Source organism: Podarcis bocagei (genome assembly GCF_964188305.1).
Source record: "Podarcis bocagei genome assembly, chromosome: 4".
Classification (NCBI taxonomy): domain Eukaryota; kingdom Metazoa; phylum Chordata; class Lepidosauria; order Squamata; family Lacertidae; genus Podarcis; species Podarcis bocagei.
In genome coordinates, this window is record NC_138128.1 from 96,023,064 (window position 1) to 96,042,414 (window position 19,351).

The following is a 19,351-nucleotide window of genomic DNA, read 5'->3' on the forward strand; positions in this document are numbered from 1 at the left end:
TCTTTTTCTTAATGCTTCTTCCACTGTGGTCTATGATTAAATGATTTTTGCAGGTTTTTGTGGTGCTTCAAATACATATATTGGGCGGTAATTATGACTCTAGCATACTACCTTGAACTCTTGTTGTCGTAAAGGTAAAGGGACCCCTGACCATTAGGTCCAGTCGTGACCGACTCTGGGGTTGCGGCGCTCATCTCGCTTTATTGGCCGAGGGAGCCGGCGTACAGCTTCCGGGTCATGTGGCCAGCATGACTAAGCCGCTTCTGGTGAACCAGAGCAGCACACGGAAATGCCGTTTACCTTCCCGCCAGAGTGGTACCTATTTATCTACTTGCACTTTGATGTGCTTTTGAACTGGGCAGGAGCAGGGACCGAGCAATGGGAGCTCACCCCATCACAGGGATTCAAACCGCTGACCTTCTGATCAGCAAGCTCTATTTTTTTTTTTTTTTATAAAATTTTTATTGGTTTTACAACATTTTTGAGAAAAACAGACAAACATTAAAAATGACAAACATACACGTATAGTTTCAAACATATTTTCATAAACCTCCTTTCTAGGACTTCCCCATACCCTCCCTCTCTGCATCCCAATGTCCATAATTCAACTAGCAACTCCCAGTTATTACTTTCCAATCTCTATCATCTTAGTCCTCTCTTGCACTCTGACCTTATGTCCCTGTACCCCTTTGTTTCTGGAAACTACGACATTTTAACATTCATTAAGTTTATAGTAGTCCTTAAGATAGCTTTTAAATTTTCTCCATTCTTCTTCTACCGTCTCTTTTCGTTGGTCACGGATTCTGCCTGTCATCTCGGCCAATGTCATGTAGTCCATCACTTTCATCTGCCATTCTTCCAAAGTGGGTAGGTCCTGTGTCTTCCAATACTTTGCGATGAGTATTCTTGCTGCTGTTGTGGCATACATGAAAAAAGCTCTATCTTTCTTTGTCACCAATTGGCCGACAATGCCCAAGAGGAAGGCCTCTGGTTTTTTAGAAAAGGTACATTTAAGCACCTTTTTCATTTCATTGTAGATCATTTCCCAGAAGGCCTTAATCTTCGGGCATGTCCACCAAAGGTGATAAAAAGTACCTTCAGTCTCTTTACACTTCCAACATTTGTTATCGGGCAAATGATAGATTTTTGCCAGCTTGACTGGGGTCATGTACCACCTGTATACCATTTTCATAATGTTTTCCTTTAAGGCATTGCATGCCGTAAATTTTATACCGGTGTTCCATAACCATTCCCAGTCAGCTGACATAATGTTATGTCCAACATCCTGAGCCCACTTAATCATAGCCGATTTAACTGTTTCATCCTGTGTGTTCCATTTCAACAACAAGTTGTACATTCTAGATAAATTCTTAGTATTGGGTTCTAACAATTCGGTTTCTAATTTTGATTTTTCCACCTGGAAGCCGACTTTCCTGTCCTGTTTAAAAAATTCCATTATTTGACGATATTGGAACCAATTTTCCACTTTATGCTTCAATTTCTCCTGACTTTGTAATTTGAACTTATCTCCATCCTGTTCTAAAATTTCCCAATACTTCGGCCATCCGACCTCCATATTGAGTTTCTTCACTGCATTAGCCTCCACTGGTGACACCCATCTAGGGGTTTTGTTTTCCAATAAATCTTTATATCTTATCCAAACATTAAACAATGCTTTTCTGACAATGTGATTTTTGAAGACACTGTTGACTTTATCATACCAAAGATATGCATGCCAACCAAAAGCGTTATTGAAACCTTCCAGATCCAAGATGTCTGTATTCTCGAGGAGCATCCATTCTTTGAGCCAGCAAAAAGCTGCTGCCTCATAATACAATTTTAGGTCCGGCAGGGCAAAGCCCCCTCTTTCTTTAGCATCTGTCAATATTTTAAATTTAATTCGGGGCTTTTTGCCCTGCCAGACAAATTTCGAAATATCTTTGTGCCACCTCTTAAAACATTCCATCTTATCAATAATCTGCAAGGTCTGGAACAAAAATAGCATTCTAGGCAATACATTCATTTTAATTACTGCAATTCGGCCTAGCATTGACAGTTTCAAATTTGACCATATTTCTAAATCTTTTTTAATTTCTGACCAACATTTTTCATAATTGTCCTTATACAAATTCTGATTCTTGGATGTTAGATAAACCCCTAGATATTTGACCTTCTTGACCACAGTCAAACCTGTTTCCTCTTGAAATTTCTCCTTTTCCATATCTGTTAGGTTTTTCCCTAAAACTTTGGTTTTTAGCTTGTTCAACTTAAATCCAGCTACCTGGCCAAACTGTTGTATTATTTCTAATACCTTTTTCGTGCTAGTGTTTGGCTCTTGCAGAGTCAATACTAAGTCATCTGCGAACGCTCTTAACTTGTAATGTTTAGCTCCGACCTGCACACCTTTAACCTGCTGGTCATTTCTTATCATATTCAGCAACACCTCCAGAACTGAAATAAAGAGTAATGGGGAAATCGGGCACCCCTGTCGTGTTCCTTTTTCTATCTTAAGTTCCTCAGTCACAACATTATTTACAATCAGTTTGGCTTTTTGTTCAGAGTATATTGCAGCCATACCATTCTCAAAACCCCGGCCTACCCCCATCCTATGAAGGTTCTTCTTCATAAAACTCCAAGAAATATTGTCGAAGGCTTTCTCCGCGTCCACAAAGATCAATACTGCTTTAGTGTTTATATTCACCTCTAGCTTTTCCAGAATGTCTATAACATTCCTTACATTGTCTGCCAGGTGTCTTTTAGGGAGAAAGCCTGCTTGATCCCTGTGAATCATCTCCATCAAAACTCTTTTGAGTCTTTTTGCCAAAATGTCTGCAAAAATTTTGTAATCCACATTGAGCAATGATATTGGGCGGTAGTTCTTGAGTTGGGTCTTTTCAGTCTCTGACTTTGGTATGAGTGAAATATATGCCTCTTTCCACGATTCAGGTGCCCTTTTTCCTTCAAGGATCTCATTACAAACTTCTCTTAATGGTTGAATCAACCATTCCTTCAGCGATTTGTAGTATCTAGAAGTCAGTCCATCTGGTCCCGGAGATTTACCCAGTTGCATATTCTGAATGGCAGCCTCTATCTCTTGTTCTGAGATTCTCTGGTTCAAGTCCATCTTACTTTGCTGAGAGATGTTTTGTAATCCATATCTTCCAAGGAATTTGTCTATATCTTCTTCATTTTGCGGGCCTTGAGTGTAGAGTTTTTTGAAATAACTTAAAAAGCAATTTCTGATTTCATTGGGTTTAGATATGTTCTTTCCATCCACCTCTAGGCTTGTAACTGTATTTAGTTTCTGCCTTTTCTTCAATTGCCATGCCAAAAGTTTACCACATTTATTTGCTGATTCAAAAGTTTTTTGCTTCATTTGCTTTATCTTCCATTCAATCTCTTGGTTCATCAATTCCATATATTGAGTTTGATATAACTTGATCTCTCTTAAAATGTCCTGAGACTTTGGTTTTGTTCTTAATTTCCTCTCTCCTTCCTTTATCATTTCCAAGATCTTCTCTTTTTTCTCATTTTGTTTTTTCCTCTTTATTGAATTTTGTTGAATCAAAAATCCTCTCATAACCGCTTTACTTGCATCCCAGATCACTCTTTTCTCCACGTCGGTCCTCAAATTTATTTCAAAATAGTCTTTTAGGGTCTTTTGGGCCTTCGTGAGAATCTCCTTATCTCGAAAGAGGGTGTCATTCATTCTCCATCTAAATTGACCAGTTATTGTGAGTTTCATCTCCATCTTCACGGCGTTATGGTCGGAGCAAGTTTTTGGGCAGATTTCCACTTTCTTGATCTTTGGAGCCAGTCCACTAGTAACCCAGATTTGGTCAATTCTGGTCCAGGTCATCATTGCTTGGGAGAAAAAGGTTCCCTCTCTCTCCAGAGGGTTCCTTGTTCTCCAGATGTCTATCAAGTCCATATTTTCTGTCATTTCGAAAAAAGTCTTAGGGAGTCTCCCTTCTTTAGTGACTGTTAGTCTTTGTGCCTTGTCCATATTAGTGGAGACCACGCCATTCATGTCTCCCATAATTATCATATTGTAATCCAAATAGTCCGTCAAAGTTTCATGAAGTCTCTTAAAGAAGTCGGATTTGCCTTCATTTGGTGCATAAATTCCAACAACTAAGAATTTTTCTCCTTGTACTTGTATCTCCACAGCCAGATATCTCCCTTGTTCATCTTTGAATATCATTTTTGGAGCCCATTTCTCCTTCACATATATTACAACTCCTCTCTTCTTAACTTTGTCTGATGAAATAAATTCTTGTCCTAGCCTTTTATTTGAAAGTAATCTCCTGTGGGCTCTGGTTATGTGAGTTTCTTGTAAGCATATCAAGTCCAATTGTTCTTTATTCAATATATGAAATACTTGTCTTCTCTTCAAAGGCCCATTGAGCCCATTACAATTCCAACTAAGGAATTGCAGAGCCATCTTGTTATTTTCTTAAGGCTCCTCCAACAGCTCCAAGTTGTTGCTCTTCTTCTGATGGTGGTGGTTTTTGTCCAAACGAGAGATTCAGGATGTCCAGTGCTCTCCTCTGTTCTGCAAGTACGTCCACAGTCCCCTTCTGTAAATCCTCCTGGTATCTTGCCAAAAATTTGTCTTTATCTTGAATTGTCTTTATTTTCACTTTCTTTGCCTTGAAGTCAAATGACAGTCCTTGTGGGAACTCCCACCTAAATCGAATAGTGTTCTTCTTTAGCAAGAGAACCAAGTCCTTGTAAAAGTTTCTTAAATCCAAAATGTATTTTGGGATATCTTTAAAGATCTGTACAGCTGAATTTCCAATTTGCAGGGCCTTTTCAAAGTGTAATCCTAATATTTTGTCTCTTTCCTCCTTGGATCTGAGTGTAATCAAGCAGTCTCTCGGTGTCTTTCTATCTTGCTTTTTACCCAGTCTGAAGGCAGTCGTAATTTTAAATTCGTCTTCCTCAAGGTCCCAACAATCCGCAAACTCCCGTGTCAAGTATTCCACAAGGCTGTCACTTTCGTTCTCCGGAATCAGTCTTAATTTTAAATTTCTCTCTTTCCTCTGCAACTCCCACAAGGCCAAAGTTGCATCATGCTCATAGACCTTCTTGGCAAGCGGCTCTAGCTTCTCCTGTGTCTCTCCGGCAGTGGCTTTGGCCTCCTCGGCAATTTGGCGCGTGGTGGCGTTCTCCTCTACCAATCTATTTATAGATTCTGTATTCTGGTTTAATCTTGCTGATATTTCTGTTAATTTTTGTGTGTTCTCTGAAGTCTGTTTTGTCAAAGACTCCAGGGTTTGGTTTATCTTGAGCAGGGCCTCTGTCACAGCTTCCATAGAAACGGCTGCTCCTTTGTCTTGACCTGTTGTTCCTGCTGATCCGGCTGTTGCGCCTGAGATTGAGCCTCTTTTCTTTGCCTGTTGCAGCTGCAACTGTTGTTGTTGCTGTTGTTGCTTAATCTTGGCTCTTGTGACTATCTCTTCTTGTGGGCCACTCATGTCAAGGTCAATTCCCACGGGATTTGTTCTCCCTTGGAAAATTCCACTGTCTTGAGCCGTGCCAAACTTTACTTTGTCCTCTAGAGGGAGCAAATCAAAATGGCCATAGAGCAAAATTTCCAAGTACCAAAACAAAGGAGACAATCCAAAAAGTAAGAAAAAGGGAGCTTAACACAGTCAAAGTCAATGTTACTAATTACTTGTAACTTCAAATTGCCACAGTTACCCAATTTATACTGTTTCTTCTTATAATATGCAATAGTCAGGCAGTGTGGAAACTTTGTATCAAAGTATCACTTCACAGGGAAAAGTCAGTTCAGTGTACTAAGAAGGCAGACCGTTTCGTACTTTCAAGCAAATGAGACAGCAGAGGTTTTTTTCCTCCAAATAAGTCATGCAGTTAATGGTCAGATTCGCCTCCCCTCTGCCCTGCTTGCTAGAGGGGAGATCAAAGGTTTAAATGTCCGGTTTAGCTGATCAAAGGACGGATTTAAACGGATGCAGGTTTAGAGCTCCGTTGCTTTCACTTTCATGCGGTCGGGGGGAGGCAGACTTCCTTTGTTTAAATCTCCCCCGTTTTTAGCCCAATTTTTAAAATTGAAAAAGTCCCGGTTATTTTTCAGCTCTTACTCACGGGGAATCAGTCCGAATTTCTTTTCAGGAAGGAATCGGCGCTCTCCGCTTATGGCGACGCGGCTTCACTTCGCAGGCTGGGTAGCGACTCTCAGCACCGCGCTCACTCCCGATGTCGATCCGTAGCCTTTAAAAAGGCTCTTTCACGGTACCGGGGGGCGCGAAGGTGCCCACCGAGTCTCCTTGTTCTCAGGCTTCAGCGCCTGGGATTTTAGGGGTCCCCCGCTTGCCGTAGCGGGTAAGACCCGAACTTGCGAAGCAGTCCTTCTCCGGAGCTCGGAGCTAGGACCGCCATTAAGCGCTGGCACCGACCGGAAGTCTCAGCAAGCTCTAGGCTCTGTGGTTAAACCCACAGCACCACCCACGTCCCTTGTTGTCTTACCCACCAACAAAATGTCACATGTAAACTGTTTTTAAAAAAATTGAATTTAAAGTTACAGATAGAAAGATAGATACTGCACATATTAACAATTCTGTCTCCAGCCTTAGCTCTAATGTTAAAAAATGCTGTTACTGTTAATAGCTATTCCCTGGGGCAGGGGGCAGATGTTGAGAGAGTGGAGGGACAAGAATATTGCAAAGTTCCTCAGGGGTCATTCCACATCAAATCAAGGCAAAAAACAAGGGGTTTGTCACCCACCATCCTGAAGGGCCCATCTCCCCTCCATTGACTCCTGGCCCGTAGAGCCCCTAGACAGTGGAATTTCCTGAGAAGGAAACCCATAAAACTGCAAATAAGTCTCCTTCTCATCCCAAGGCTGGGGTCACGTGTATCACATTGCAGCAGAGGTGGGGGCCCTATTGCAAGCCTAGGGCCACATTCTCTCTTGACCACTGGGGGAACCTGCCAATAGGAAGGTAGCCAAGACAAAAGTAGGACATGGTTAAAGGTAAAGGCACCCCTGACCATTAGGTCCAGTTGTGACCGACTCTGGGGTTGCGGCACTCATCTCGCTTTATTGGGCAAGGGAGCCAGCATGACTAAGCCGCTTCTGGCGAACCAGAGCAGTGCATGGAAACGCCGTTTACCTTCCCGCTGGAGTGGTACCTATTTATCTACTTGCACTTTGACGTGATTTCGAACTGCTAGGTTGGCAGGAGCAGGAACCGAGCAACGGGAGCTCACCCCGTCACGGGGATTCGAACCGCCGACCTTCTGATCAGCAAGCCCAAGAGGCTCTGTGGTTTAACCCACAGCGCCACCCACGTCCCATAAGACATGGCTACCCACCCACAAACCATGTGCACCCACACATGTGCACAAACGTGCCCTCTCTCTCCCCACCCAGCACTTCGGGTTGAAAAACATATTTCACATTTTGAAGCCTATTTGCTCACGTGGTGGCATGTGATCATCCTGGAGCTCGCAGCTGGGGGAGGAGGGTTATTCCTCCCCCCTCCAGCTGCACTTTCCAGGAAGAACATTCCACCCACCCCCACAATTAGGCGTGAACAAATTAGACTCCGGGAACCAGCGGATGACTTTTCCCCCCAAGCCTAATTGCAGTGTGAGGGCAGTTTCGGGGTGTGTGCACGCAGCGAAGCGGGAGGGGAAGGTGAACATTTGCTTCCTCATTTTGAGGAGCGGTTCATAGAATCATAGACCTGGAGAGCTGGAGGAATCTCAGCTAAAGCATCCATGAAAGATGACCATCCAACCTCTGCTTAAAAACCTCCAAGGAAGGTCCACAATCTCTCGAGGGAGTCTGTTGCAATGTCAAACAGCTCTTACTCTCAGAAAGTTCTTCCTGATGTTTAGTCAGAATCTCCTTTCTTGTAACTTGAAGCCATTGATTCGGGTCCTAGCCTCCGGAACAGGCGGAAACAAGCTTGCTCCATCTTCTTGCTGTGAGCTAGACGGGAAGGTGTCATGGGCCACATTCAACCTGTGGACCAATGGTTTCTCTGCATTTCAATAAGCATGACAGTACTACATCTGCGGCTTGTACGTGTGGCAAATGTATTTTGGTAGAAGGTAATTGGGGGACGCGGGTGGCGCTGTGGGTAAAACCTCAGCGCCTAGGACTTGCCGATCGTATGGTCGGCAGTTCGAATCCCCGCGGCGGAGTGAGCTCCCGTCATTCGGTCCCAGCTCCTGCCCACCTAGCAGTTTGAAAGCACCCTTAAGTGCAAGTAGATAAATAGGTACCGCTTTATAGCAGGAAGGTAAACGGCGTTTCCGTGTGCTGTCCTGGTGCTGGCTCGCCAGAGCAGCTTCGTCATGCTGGCCACGTGACCCGGAAGTGTCTCCGGACAGCGCTGGCCCCTGGCCTCTTCAGCGAGATGAGCGTGCAGTCCCAGAGTCGGACACGACTGGCACGTACGGGCAGGGGTACCTTTACCTTTACCTTTATTACTAAAAATGCTCTCTCTTTTTGCAACTCTTAATTATTTCAGCATTTGTTATTAGATTTCCACCCACTATCACTGCTGAAATAAATGAGCATTTGTTTAATCAACAGTGGTCTTGTTACTTCATGCAGCTTACTAGTTATCCTAAACAGTTTATTTCCTACATTGGTGTTTACTGTTTTGCAACTGTTCTCCTCTCTGGTTATCCACGTTTTTGGTTCCAAGTTCTTCAGTAACCATCTAATTTTTCCTTATAAGCCATTCCCTCCTGGTTTCTCTTCTAGGAAATGCCTGCAATTTACATTTATAAAAGTCAATATTTAAGCATTGCACTTACAATATCCCATCTTTATTGTGCATCAGCAATGGTCTATTGAGCACACTGGAAGTTGTTCTGTGCAAGATTTGTTGAAATGAACAGCAGCTGCAGAAGAAACCGGGTTCAGCAGTATATATTTCTAGAATGTTTAAATTGTGTTGCTTTTGATTTTATGTCACTTGAATATTGCTTAATTGATATAATGATAGGCTACTTTGAGAGATTCCTAAGAAGCAGGGACAAAATGTTGTTAGGTAAATATGCAATGTTGGAGAACTTTGTGAGGGATCAAGTCTATTACAACAACAACAACAATCTTTATTATGGTCCAGAGTCCCAACAGATCTATTAAGAACCTTTGAACAGTAAATAGATTTGCAACTTTCAGTTCTGATGGCACCTGTGCATTTATCATAACGTACAGTTTGAGCCAGAGGTTTTTTTCCTCCAAACCATTTTCACATTAGAAACTCATTTCTAGTATTCATTTCCCAGAATCATATCCAGGACAACTATTCCCTACTAATTTTTTTTTTCTTTTTGCCATACCGCCATACAGATTTTGCCTGGTTGTGTTTTATATTATTTTCTCTCATATGTATTTGTTTGAAATTTTTTCCAGCCTAGAATGTTTGATTTTCAGCCATATTTTTTTAACCTTCCCTGATCCGTTTGTCTTGTTGTTCTTCTGGTTATTGCCCTATTGTTTACGACGTGTCCCAGATGAATGCAGTCTGTAAATTTTAGCTATGTTCCATTGACCCTCGTCACATTGAAATAATTCTGCATCTTGTTAAAACAAATACCAGTGGAACTTCTGATACTTGTGGTATACCCCCAACCACTCTCCCTGTCTTGGGACGTTATTGTTTTTCATTACTGCGAATGCTTTAGTGCTGCCCATCATTTGAGTGCTGAGTGGGTGGGTGGGTGCCTTGCAGCATTAGAGAAATTGTGTCTGGGGTTGCATTTGTCTGAAAGCTGCATTTTATTACTTTAATAGCTTCCATGCACCCACATTGCCTCCTCTTCCCTCCAGACAAACGCTGTTGTAAACTGAGATCATTTTTTCTTGCCTTTGGGTATGGTCATGTCATTTCCCCTTTTCGAATTCCTCCACCAGCTCCCAGTTCCCCTCTACTGCCTCAGACCTCATGCCACAAGCTTGTAACAGTTCAGGCTTCTATGCTTGGCGCAGATGTTAACACCTCTGTATCTTTGTAAGCCTTTAGAAGTGGCTGTCCCCTTCGTTGCTCTGTTGCCCATGTGTGCAATGGGTCTGTTTGAATAACTGTTCTATAAAATGTCCTCTTTCAGTTTGGGAAAGTATGTTTTGAGAGGTGGTGTATAAGTAAATAACTTATATTTATTTTATTAATTTTTTCAAACTTAGTACTTCACCATCATAACCTAGTGGGCTTTGAGTAGATTTCTTGCCTAGAAAGGTGGTGTGTGTGTGTGTGTGTGTGTGTGTGTGTGTGTACACATACAGTGGCTCACAACACTTCATCTCTATATAGCATTATCAAGAGACTCAAGATAGGATGCAACTGTAATTGTACTGCAGACATTGCATTGCAGAGGGTTAGACTAGATGGTCCTGGAGGTGCCTTTCAACTCTACAGTTCTGTGATTCTGTAATTCTATGAACAGGGTAACTTTCTGGATAACACTAAATAGCTGGATCCACTTCAGTCTGGGTTCAGGATTGGTTTCAGGACTGAATCAGCCTTGGTGGCTCTGGCGAGTGTCCTTCATTCAGAGAGGGATGAGGAATTGTGACCTATTAACTCTTTCTTATTCTCTCAGTGGCCTTTGGCCATGGAATAATAATAATAATAATAATAATAATAATAATAATAATAATAATAAAATATTTTTTTATTTATACCCCGCCCTTCCCTGTTTAAAAACCGGGCTCAGGGCAGCTAACAGCAAATATAAAACATTGATTAAAATGCGATTTAAAAACAGCATAAAACAGCATAAAATACAACATAAAATGCAGCATCAGTATCAATAAAATTCAAAAATCCAGGGGTCATTTTTTTTTGGGGGGGGGAAACAAACCCAGTCAGTAGACACCAAATGATCACCAGGGCTAACTGGCCAAGTTGGTCCTACTAGGGCCAGCAAGGAGACCAGGGAAGAATTTAAATGTGGGGTCCCAGAAAGGATTTCTTCATAGGAAAGGGGAGGGAAAAGGGGATAGAGGATCAGGCTAATTCAAACTGAAGGCCAGGCAGAATAGCTCTGTCTTACAGGCCCTGCGGAAGGAGATCAAGTCCTGCAAGGCCCTAGTCTCATGGGACAGAGCATCCCACCAGGCCAGAGCTGTCACTGAAAAAGCCCTGGCCCTGGTGGAAGATAGTCTGGCTTCCTTAGAGCCTGGGACCTTTAAGCTATTATTATTCTTGGACCTTAGGGTCTCCTGCAGGACATACCAGGAGAGGCGGTCCCGTAAGTACGAGGGTCCTAGGTGTTCTCCTGGATTGCCTGGGTGAAGGCTCAACATTCCAGTGGTTTTGTTCTTACGATTGAATCTAGACGAGAGGACTAGTGGAGTGTTCTGTTCCCCTTGACATTTGTGCCATGATGTTCCACAAGCACCATTTCATACCCGATGCCATAAAGCCCATTGGGAGTGGTCCTTCAGAGTTTTGCAGCACTCTGTTTCTCCATAACATCTGAACCAGGAGTGGTTGCAAGCCGTGGACCAGTGCCTCACTGCTGTGGCGAACCCTTATGCACCATACTGATCATGATTATCTGGAAGAGTGCTGCCAGCTGTTTCCCGTGTCACAGCAGCCCAAGTGGCCTCAACTGGAAGCCAGGCTGTTGTGGAGCACTCTTCCGGCAGAAGTTTGGCAGGCTACTGACTTTGACATGTCTCTTGAAGACCTCTTATGTTGATGGGACTATGCAGCTTTTTAAAGATGATTTTTGTTCTGTTTTGTTGCTGCTGTGTGTTTTTTTTCTTTTTGTGCTGTGAATGTGATATTTTACGTAGGTTAGTAGTATGCAAATACTTCTGTTAATAATAAAATTAACAAGTCTTTCATAGAGTTGGAAGGGACCCTGAGAATCATCTAGCGCAATGTAGGAATATACAGCTGTCCCATTTGGGGATTGAACCTGCAACCTTGGTGTTATTAGCACCATGTTCTAACCGCCTGAACTATCCAGGCTGAGCTTAGTTGATTGCATTCATGCAAGTGTAGGGAAGCCCATGGTGCCCCAGACATTGCTGGAAAACAGCCCCCTTCCCCCCTGACTGAGGCTGATCGTACAGAACAGTGGTACCTCGGGTTACATACGCTTCAGGTTACACACTCTGCTAACCAAGAAATAGTGCTTCGGGTTAAGAACTTTGCTTCAGGATAAGAACAGAAATCGGGCTCCGGTGGCACAGCGGCAGGAAGACACCCCATTAGGTAAAGTGGTGCTTCAGGTTAAGAACAGTTTCAGGTTAAGAACGGACCTCCAGAACAAATTAAGTACTTAACCCAAGGTAGCACTGTAGTTAGGGACGTGGGTGGCGCTGTGGGTAAAACCTCAGCACCTAGGACTTGCCGATTGTATGGTCGGCGGTTCGAATCCCCGCGGCGGGGTGCGCTCCCGTCGTTCGGTCCCAGCACCTGCCAACCTAGCAGTTCGAAAGCACCCCCGGGTGCAAGTAGATAAATAGGGACCGCTTACCAGCGGGAAGGTAAACGGCGTTCCGTGTGCTGTGCTGGCTCGCCAGATGTAGCTTGTCACGCTGGCCACGTGACCCGGAAGTGTCTGCGGACAGCGCTGGCTCCCGGCCTATAGAGTGAGATGAGCGCACAACCCTAGAGTCTGGCAAGACTGGCCCGTACGGGCAGGGGTACCTTTACCTTTACCTTTACCTTTACCACTGTAGTTACAGCCCAGCAGCTGGAGAGCTTTAATGTCTTCCTCACTTGTAAGCCACACTCGTGTGCAATATTCAACCTGCTATGTTGTTTTCGCTTTTTAAAAGCTGGTGTAGGACTGTTTACTTTGATGCTATTTTTGCGCAGGTGATTGCAGTGTGAACAATATGCCACGGTTACCTTTGAACATGGGAGTGGTGGTGGTAGCTGGATGGACCTGTTTGGTGCTGTTCCTTTTTGCCTTTAGGGCGAGATGCAGCTCTGGAAAGCAGGTGACTCCCGCCCCCCATTTCTCAGCCGGCCATTTAAATGGTCAAGCCCTAATTTCAAAACAGTCTTCCTTATTTCTGATACTTGCATGTAAGCACTAAGGCGAGCAACTGCAAGGACTTAAATAATGTGTGACATGTGTATAGCCGTGCAGAACTTTGGAGAAGGCTCAGGCGGGACTCTCAGATATCAAGCTGTGCCATGGAGACACCGGGAGACGGTTTGTGTGTTTGGAGGACCCAGAAGAACAGAGTTCAAGAGCAAGCCCCAGACCTCAGTATCTCATGCCACTGCAATATAAGGGGGAAGGCAGAGGCTGTTCCTGGAAGAGGCTGTAGTGACACCAACTTCACAATGCCCTGTGGAGGGAACCACCTGCACAGGTGTCCATGGTCACCCGTGTTTATACGAGGGAAGGAGAGAAGGTGTGGAACCACATCACCCTTCCTCAGCGCTTATGGTCACCATTGCCCCATGACATGGAATCATGCAGTGACTAGGAGGGATGCAACACAATGCTAATTGCCAAATGGGCATGAGGGACAATTTCATTTAAAACAAATAGAGGTGCAGTGATGGAAGAGTTAGAAAGGACCCCTTGGCCATCTAGTCTAACCCCCAGCAATGAAATCTCAACTGAAGTTACTATTCACTTCTATGTCACAAAGTAAAATGCTTCACTTGGGGACACTGTTGAGGTAAGGGCCAAGTTTTCCCTGACGACAATTTCTCCCAGCTTGAGGGCTGTCATACTCTCAAGATATCCTCGAAATATACAAAGTGGCCACCAAGGCCATATAACACCAGTTCTGAAAGACCTACATTGGCTCCCAATACATTTCCGAGCACAATTCAAAGTGTTGGTGCTGACCTTTAAAGGCCTAAACAGCCTCAGCCCTGTATACCTGAAGGAGAGTCTTCACCCCCATCGTCCAGCCCAAACACTGAGGTCCAGCTCCGAGGGCCTTCTGGTGGTTCCCTCCCTCCAAGAAGTGAGGTTACAGGGAACCAGGCAGAGGGCCTTCTCGGTGGTGGCCCTGTGGAACACCCTCCCATCAGATGTGAAGGAAATATCTGACTTTTAGAAGACATCTGAGGGCAGCCCTGTTTAGGGAAGTTTTTAATGCTTTATTGTTATTAATCTGTTGGGAGCTGACCGGAGTGGCTGGGGAAACCCAGCCATATGGGCGGGGTATAAATAATACATTATTATTATTGTTGTTGTTATTATGATACACAGGTCCTCCCTACAGTGAAACCTGGCCTGTCATAGTGAGGGGAATTTAAAGAGCTCAAAACAGAGCCGTAAGATCTAGCAGTCAGCTTTGTGTCCCTGAAGTCCTCTGGAATTTAAAAAAAGGCCTCTACGGCCTCGGTCCAGTATATCTGAAGGAGCGTCTCCACCCCCATCGTTCTGCCCGGACACTGAGGTCCAGCTCCGAGGCCCTTCTGGCGGTTCCCTCACTGCGAGAGGCCAAGTTACAGGGAACCAGGCAGAGAGCCTTCTCGGTGGTGGCGCCCGCCCTGTGGAAGGCTCTCCCATCAGATGTCAAAGCGATAAACAACTACCTGACATTCAGAAGACATCTGAAGGCAGCCCTGTTCAGGGAAGTTTTTAATATGTGACATTTTAGTATATTTTTCATCTTTGTTGGAAGCCGCCCAGAGTGGCTGGGGAAACCCAGCCAGATGGGTGGGGTACAAATAAATTATTATTATTATTATTATTATTATTATTATTATTATTATTATTATTATTATTATTATCATTATTCCATGCAAACAGGCATAGTGAAACTTTCCTCTCTAGGCAGTGAGTCCCACCAGTGGCGTAGCGTGGGTTGTCAGCACCCGGGGCAAGGCAAGTAATTTGTGCCCCTAACCCGTGGATTTGCGCCCCTAACCTGTGGATTTGCGCCCCCTAACCCGTGGATTTGTGCCCCCTAACCCTAACCCCCAGATGTTGCGCCCGGTGCGGCCGGCCCCCCCCTGCACCCCCCACGCTACGCCACTGAGTCCCACAGAGTGGATGCTACCAGTTGGAAAATCTCTGCTTCTTGGGAGGGCAGCAGTCTCTGCGCTGAACATTGTTTGATACAGTGGGGACTGAAAACATTTTACTGCCTGCAGCATAACATGCATTATGCCCTCCTTAGTAAAAATATAAGAATAAACCAAATAGTTTGCATTTTGCTTCTCTTTAATTCTATCACAATATCCTCTGCCTGGGGTGAGTGGCCTTGCTTTGCCTAACTATAGCGCTGGCTCTGGTCTGATGAAGGGAAGTTGTCTCTAAGGTATTCTCCACCCGGACTAAATGCTAAATTCTACCACTGAATGATCAGTATTTTGATTATTTAAAAATATTTATAATTTGTCAGATGTCAAATTGAGCTCAAGAATTTATTTAAAACAGTAATTTCCTTCTCAACAATAAATAAACAACAGAAAACAAACAACAACAATATTAAAGCAAGGAGGAGCTGACTGCCATTTTATTGCATTGCAGACTTAACAATTCACAAATCCCTAAGGAACATGACCAGGTCTTACCTGGTGTTGAAAAGGAGTCAAGGTTGGTGCCAGATAAATATTTTAGGGGAGGTTACGGTATTTAGAATCCAGGGCACCACCATAGAAAGGGGTGTTTTTATCTATATATCCCAGGGTTCTGTGCAAATAATTTTTTATTCACATTAATAGTTTGTCCTTGGATAGTGAATGCTGCATTGGAGTGTAATTTTTTTTGGGGGGGGCGACAATCATTTTTTCCCTCCTTTTCACATCCAGAATACTCTGCATATGTGGGACTGTACATGCAAATTGTAGGGGCTGCCTTACAGAAGTCTGTGAAGACGGGGATTCCCTCCGAACTGTTGTTATCCGGAGCTGAGGAACGGTCACTTCATTGTGTCTGATAAAATACTGTGAATGGGGAACAGGTCTTGGAATGCTGGGGGCAGAGCGGATGCCATGGGAATGTGTATCCAATTATGTTCTATGGACTGCGCTGTGGTCTGGAATAGGGGTCCTTTCTTGTGATGCAAAACATCTGGCATCCATAAAGTGCTTTCTTTTCCTTTGTCACACATGCACATGCAGTCATGCTTCTCAGTACTATGGTGCAAAATAATCGGTCGGGAGTTTCTGTAAGAAATGGATTTGGGAGACGGGGAGGGGGAGGGGGCGACGCCCCTTCTGCAGCCAGGAGCTAGGGTAAGTTACCAAGGATTTCCGAGAACTGGAAAGGAGATGGGTTTCTGCTGGAGTGCATACTTTTGAGCATCTATGGATAAGCAGCCGAGTAGGGTGACTGGAGGAAGGACAGAGGAGAAATGCTCTTAGAACAGGGGTCAGCAGGGGGCCGGTCCACTGTCCCTCAGACCTTGTGGGGGGCCGGACTATTTTTTTTAAAAAAATGAACGAATTCCTATGCCCCACAAATAACCCAGAGATGCATTTTAAATAAAAGGACACATTCTACTCATGTAAAAACACCAGGCAGGCCCCACAAATAGCCCAGAGATGCATTTTAAATAAAAGGACACATTCTACTCATGTAAAAACACACTGATTCCCGGATGGTCCACGGGCCAGATTTTGAAGGCGATTGGGTCGCATCCGGCCCCCGGGCCTTAGTTTGCCTACCCATGTCTTAGAGGAAAGAGAGCAACGCAGGAAACTGGTTTGTCCTTTTCCACACTGTTTCATTGAGCAAAAAAATTCAACTGTTGCAGCTCCCTGATGCTTTTGCATGGCTATGACACTAGCATCCTTGAGTTGCTCTTCACAGACAGCAACAGTAAGTGGACATTTATCCCCATAGTCCCTGCCCCCTTTTCTTGCATTTATATTTCAATTTTTTCTGTCATGGCTGAATCCAAGGTAACGTGTACATGGTTCCTAGGCAGTCATCCATCTAGACTTCAGACCATACCCTCACAGTGTTCAAAACTCCCCTTGTTCTCAGCGCATTTTGCAACAGGGAATTAAATTAAGGCGAACAGTTTCTGCGCTCTGGGCGCAGTACTGTGCCTAAGATTTCATATTAAAACTGCAGAGTGGAAGGCAAGGATGATCTTTTTCTGTCTCCCCACTTCCAGCTACTCTCTGAAGACTGGAGAAGAGACCCCCTTAAGAATATTAGTGGGGTGGACAGAGGAAGGACAAGACCATGTGAAAAATGAACATAATATTGCAGTTCATTCATTTTCAGCTTTGTATTCTTGTCATAAAGAAGCATGCCTAGACATTCAGTTGTTGTGCCCCTAACTTAGGTTTTAAGGTGCCATTTAGCTCCTAGCTTTCCTATCAGTTTCTAACGCTGTACCCTCAGATCCCCTAGGAGAAATGTACTCTGTCCAAGTGTGCAATCTGCTAAGCTATCCCCACCATCTGCATCAGGAGAATTAAGATTGGCAAACTCTGGACTGCTCTGTGTTTTTATTAATTTAAAGGATTTCTACTCTGTTCTTTAGAGTTGCTTGCAGAAACCAGTAGTACAGCAGTCCCTGTTGCCAGACTTACTGGCCTAAAAAAATGACATATAAAAGAGATGGGAAGAAAGGAGTTGGGGAGGGAATCTCAGGCAACAGTTCTTAAAAGTTACCATTCTTGCAATGAAGAAGAGTTTGGGTTTGATATCCCGCCTTTCACTCCCTTTAAGGAGTCTCAAAGCGGCTAACATTCTCCTTTCCCTTCCTGCCCCACAACAAACACTCTGTGAGGTGAGTGGGGCTGAGAGACTTCAGAGAAGTGTGACTGGCGCAAGGTCACCCAGCAGCTGCATGTGGAGGAGCGGAGACGCGAACCCGGTTCCCCAGATTACAAGACTACCGCTTTTAACCACTACACCACACTGGCTCTCAATGCATCTGAATACAGGCAACACTCCGTTTGTGTGCGACCGCTGACGTGTGCATTCTGTTCAACACCGGAAGAGGGCAGGGCAGAACAGAATGGGGCAGGCTTATGCGTCTCCTGCTGGCGCACGTGGTGCCTTGAAATGTAACCCCCGTGTAACTGGGGACTAGCCTGTAGTTATGTCTAGTTATGGCTTGGAGAGTGGTCCCTCCTCTGGAAAGCCGCCATCGTCCCTGATCGGATCCGTGAGCAGACCAAGTGACAATGTTCAGGCCAAGTTGTTGTTGTTTAGTCGTTTAGTCATGTCTGACTCTTCGTGACCCCCTGGACCAGAGCACGCCAGGCACTCCTGTCTTCCACTGCCTCCTGCAGTTTGGTCAAACTCATGCTGGTAGCTTCGAGAACACTGTCCAACCATCTCGTCCTCTATCGTCCCCTTCTCCTTGTGCCCTCCATCTTTCCCAACCTCAGGGACTTTTCCAGGGAGTCTTCTCTTCTCATGAGGTGGCCAAAGTATTGGAGCCTCAGCTTCAGGATCTGTCCTTCCAGTGAGCACTCAGGGCTGATTTACTTCAGAATGGAGAGGTTTGATTTTCTTGCAGTCCATGGGACTCTCAAGAGTCTCCTCCAGCACCATAATTCAAAAGCATCAATTCTTCAGCGAACAGCCTTCTTTATGGTCCAGCTTTCACTTCCATACATCACTAGTGGGAAAACCATGGCTTTAACTATACGGACCTTTGTTGGCAAGGTGATGTCTCTACTTTTTAAGATGTTGTCTAGGTTTGTCATTGCTTTTCTCCCAAGAAGCAGGTGTCTTTTAATTTCGTGGCTGCTGTCAGGCCAAGAAGGCAGGACAAATCCTGCCACACCATTCTTCCTGCAGGCAGCCAATGGATCAATTTTTTTCTGCCCCTCATATGGCATTTATCTATAGCTCAAACTTGTAGGCAGTGTAGTTAGAATTCTGCTGTAGTGGGTGAAATTAGAGAAATCTGAAGAAGGAACTCTTCTTCCATTTTGTTCTGAACATGGTCTTGAGCATTTAGCCCAAGGCTCTGCCAAAGCTTTCTTTCCAATCTTTTCCAGTAGTTCAGTGGGGTGGGGGCAAATAGAAGTGCCCTGGAAAGAGGCCAGTGGGGTGAGGGGAGAACTTTGGAGGTTTTTTTGTGGGGTGGGGGGGGGCAATGCTTGCATTCTTAAACTTTATGAGGTGGCAGAGTGCTCTTTTTCTTCCTTTTTACAATGCTGAGAAACTCCCCAGGCACGTTCCCTGTGGCACAAAGCATCACCTCCCGGCTGTACTTTTGTAATGACCGTGTGACTACATGATGTTGCCTGGCCATATAGTCATTACAGAAAGTGTAGAAAATGCCGCCAGCAGGTAATCTTTTGTGAGAAAAGCCCTGAACCACAGAGAGGTAGTGCAGTGAGTTTTCAAAAAGGGAAACATACAGTTCTTCCATCTGTATTTAAGAATAAAAGTACAACCTCCTTCTCCCTCCTGCAGTTTCACCAAATTTTCTGTGGTCCCCTTG

The 19,351-nt window shown here is 44.4% G+C and overlaps 1 protein-coding gene across 5 annotated transcripts in view; it reads left to right on the forward strand.

Moving 5' to 3' along the window:
- NTF3 (neurotrophin 3) overlaps window positions 1-19,351 on the forward strand; it is a 70,927-nt gene that overhangs the window by 15,807 nt on the left and 35,769 nt on the right. Inside the window, exon 1 of one of the 5 annotated variants that reach the window (XM_081191901.1) lies at window positions 7,688-8,088. The exons of the other annotated variants lie outside the window; for them this stretch is intronic. The gene's annotated coding sequence lies outside the window, so the exon portion shown is untranslated. Of the gene's footprint in view, window positions 1-7,687; window positions 8,089-19,351 lie in introns of those variants that run through there. 5 annotated transcript variants of the gene reach the window in all.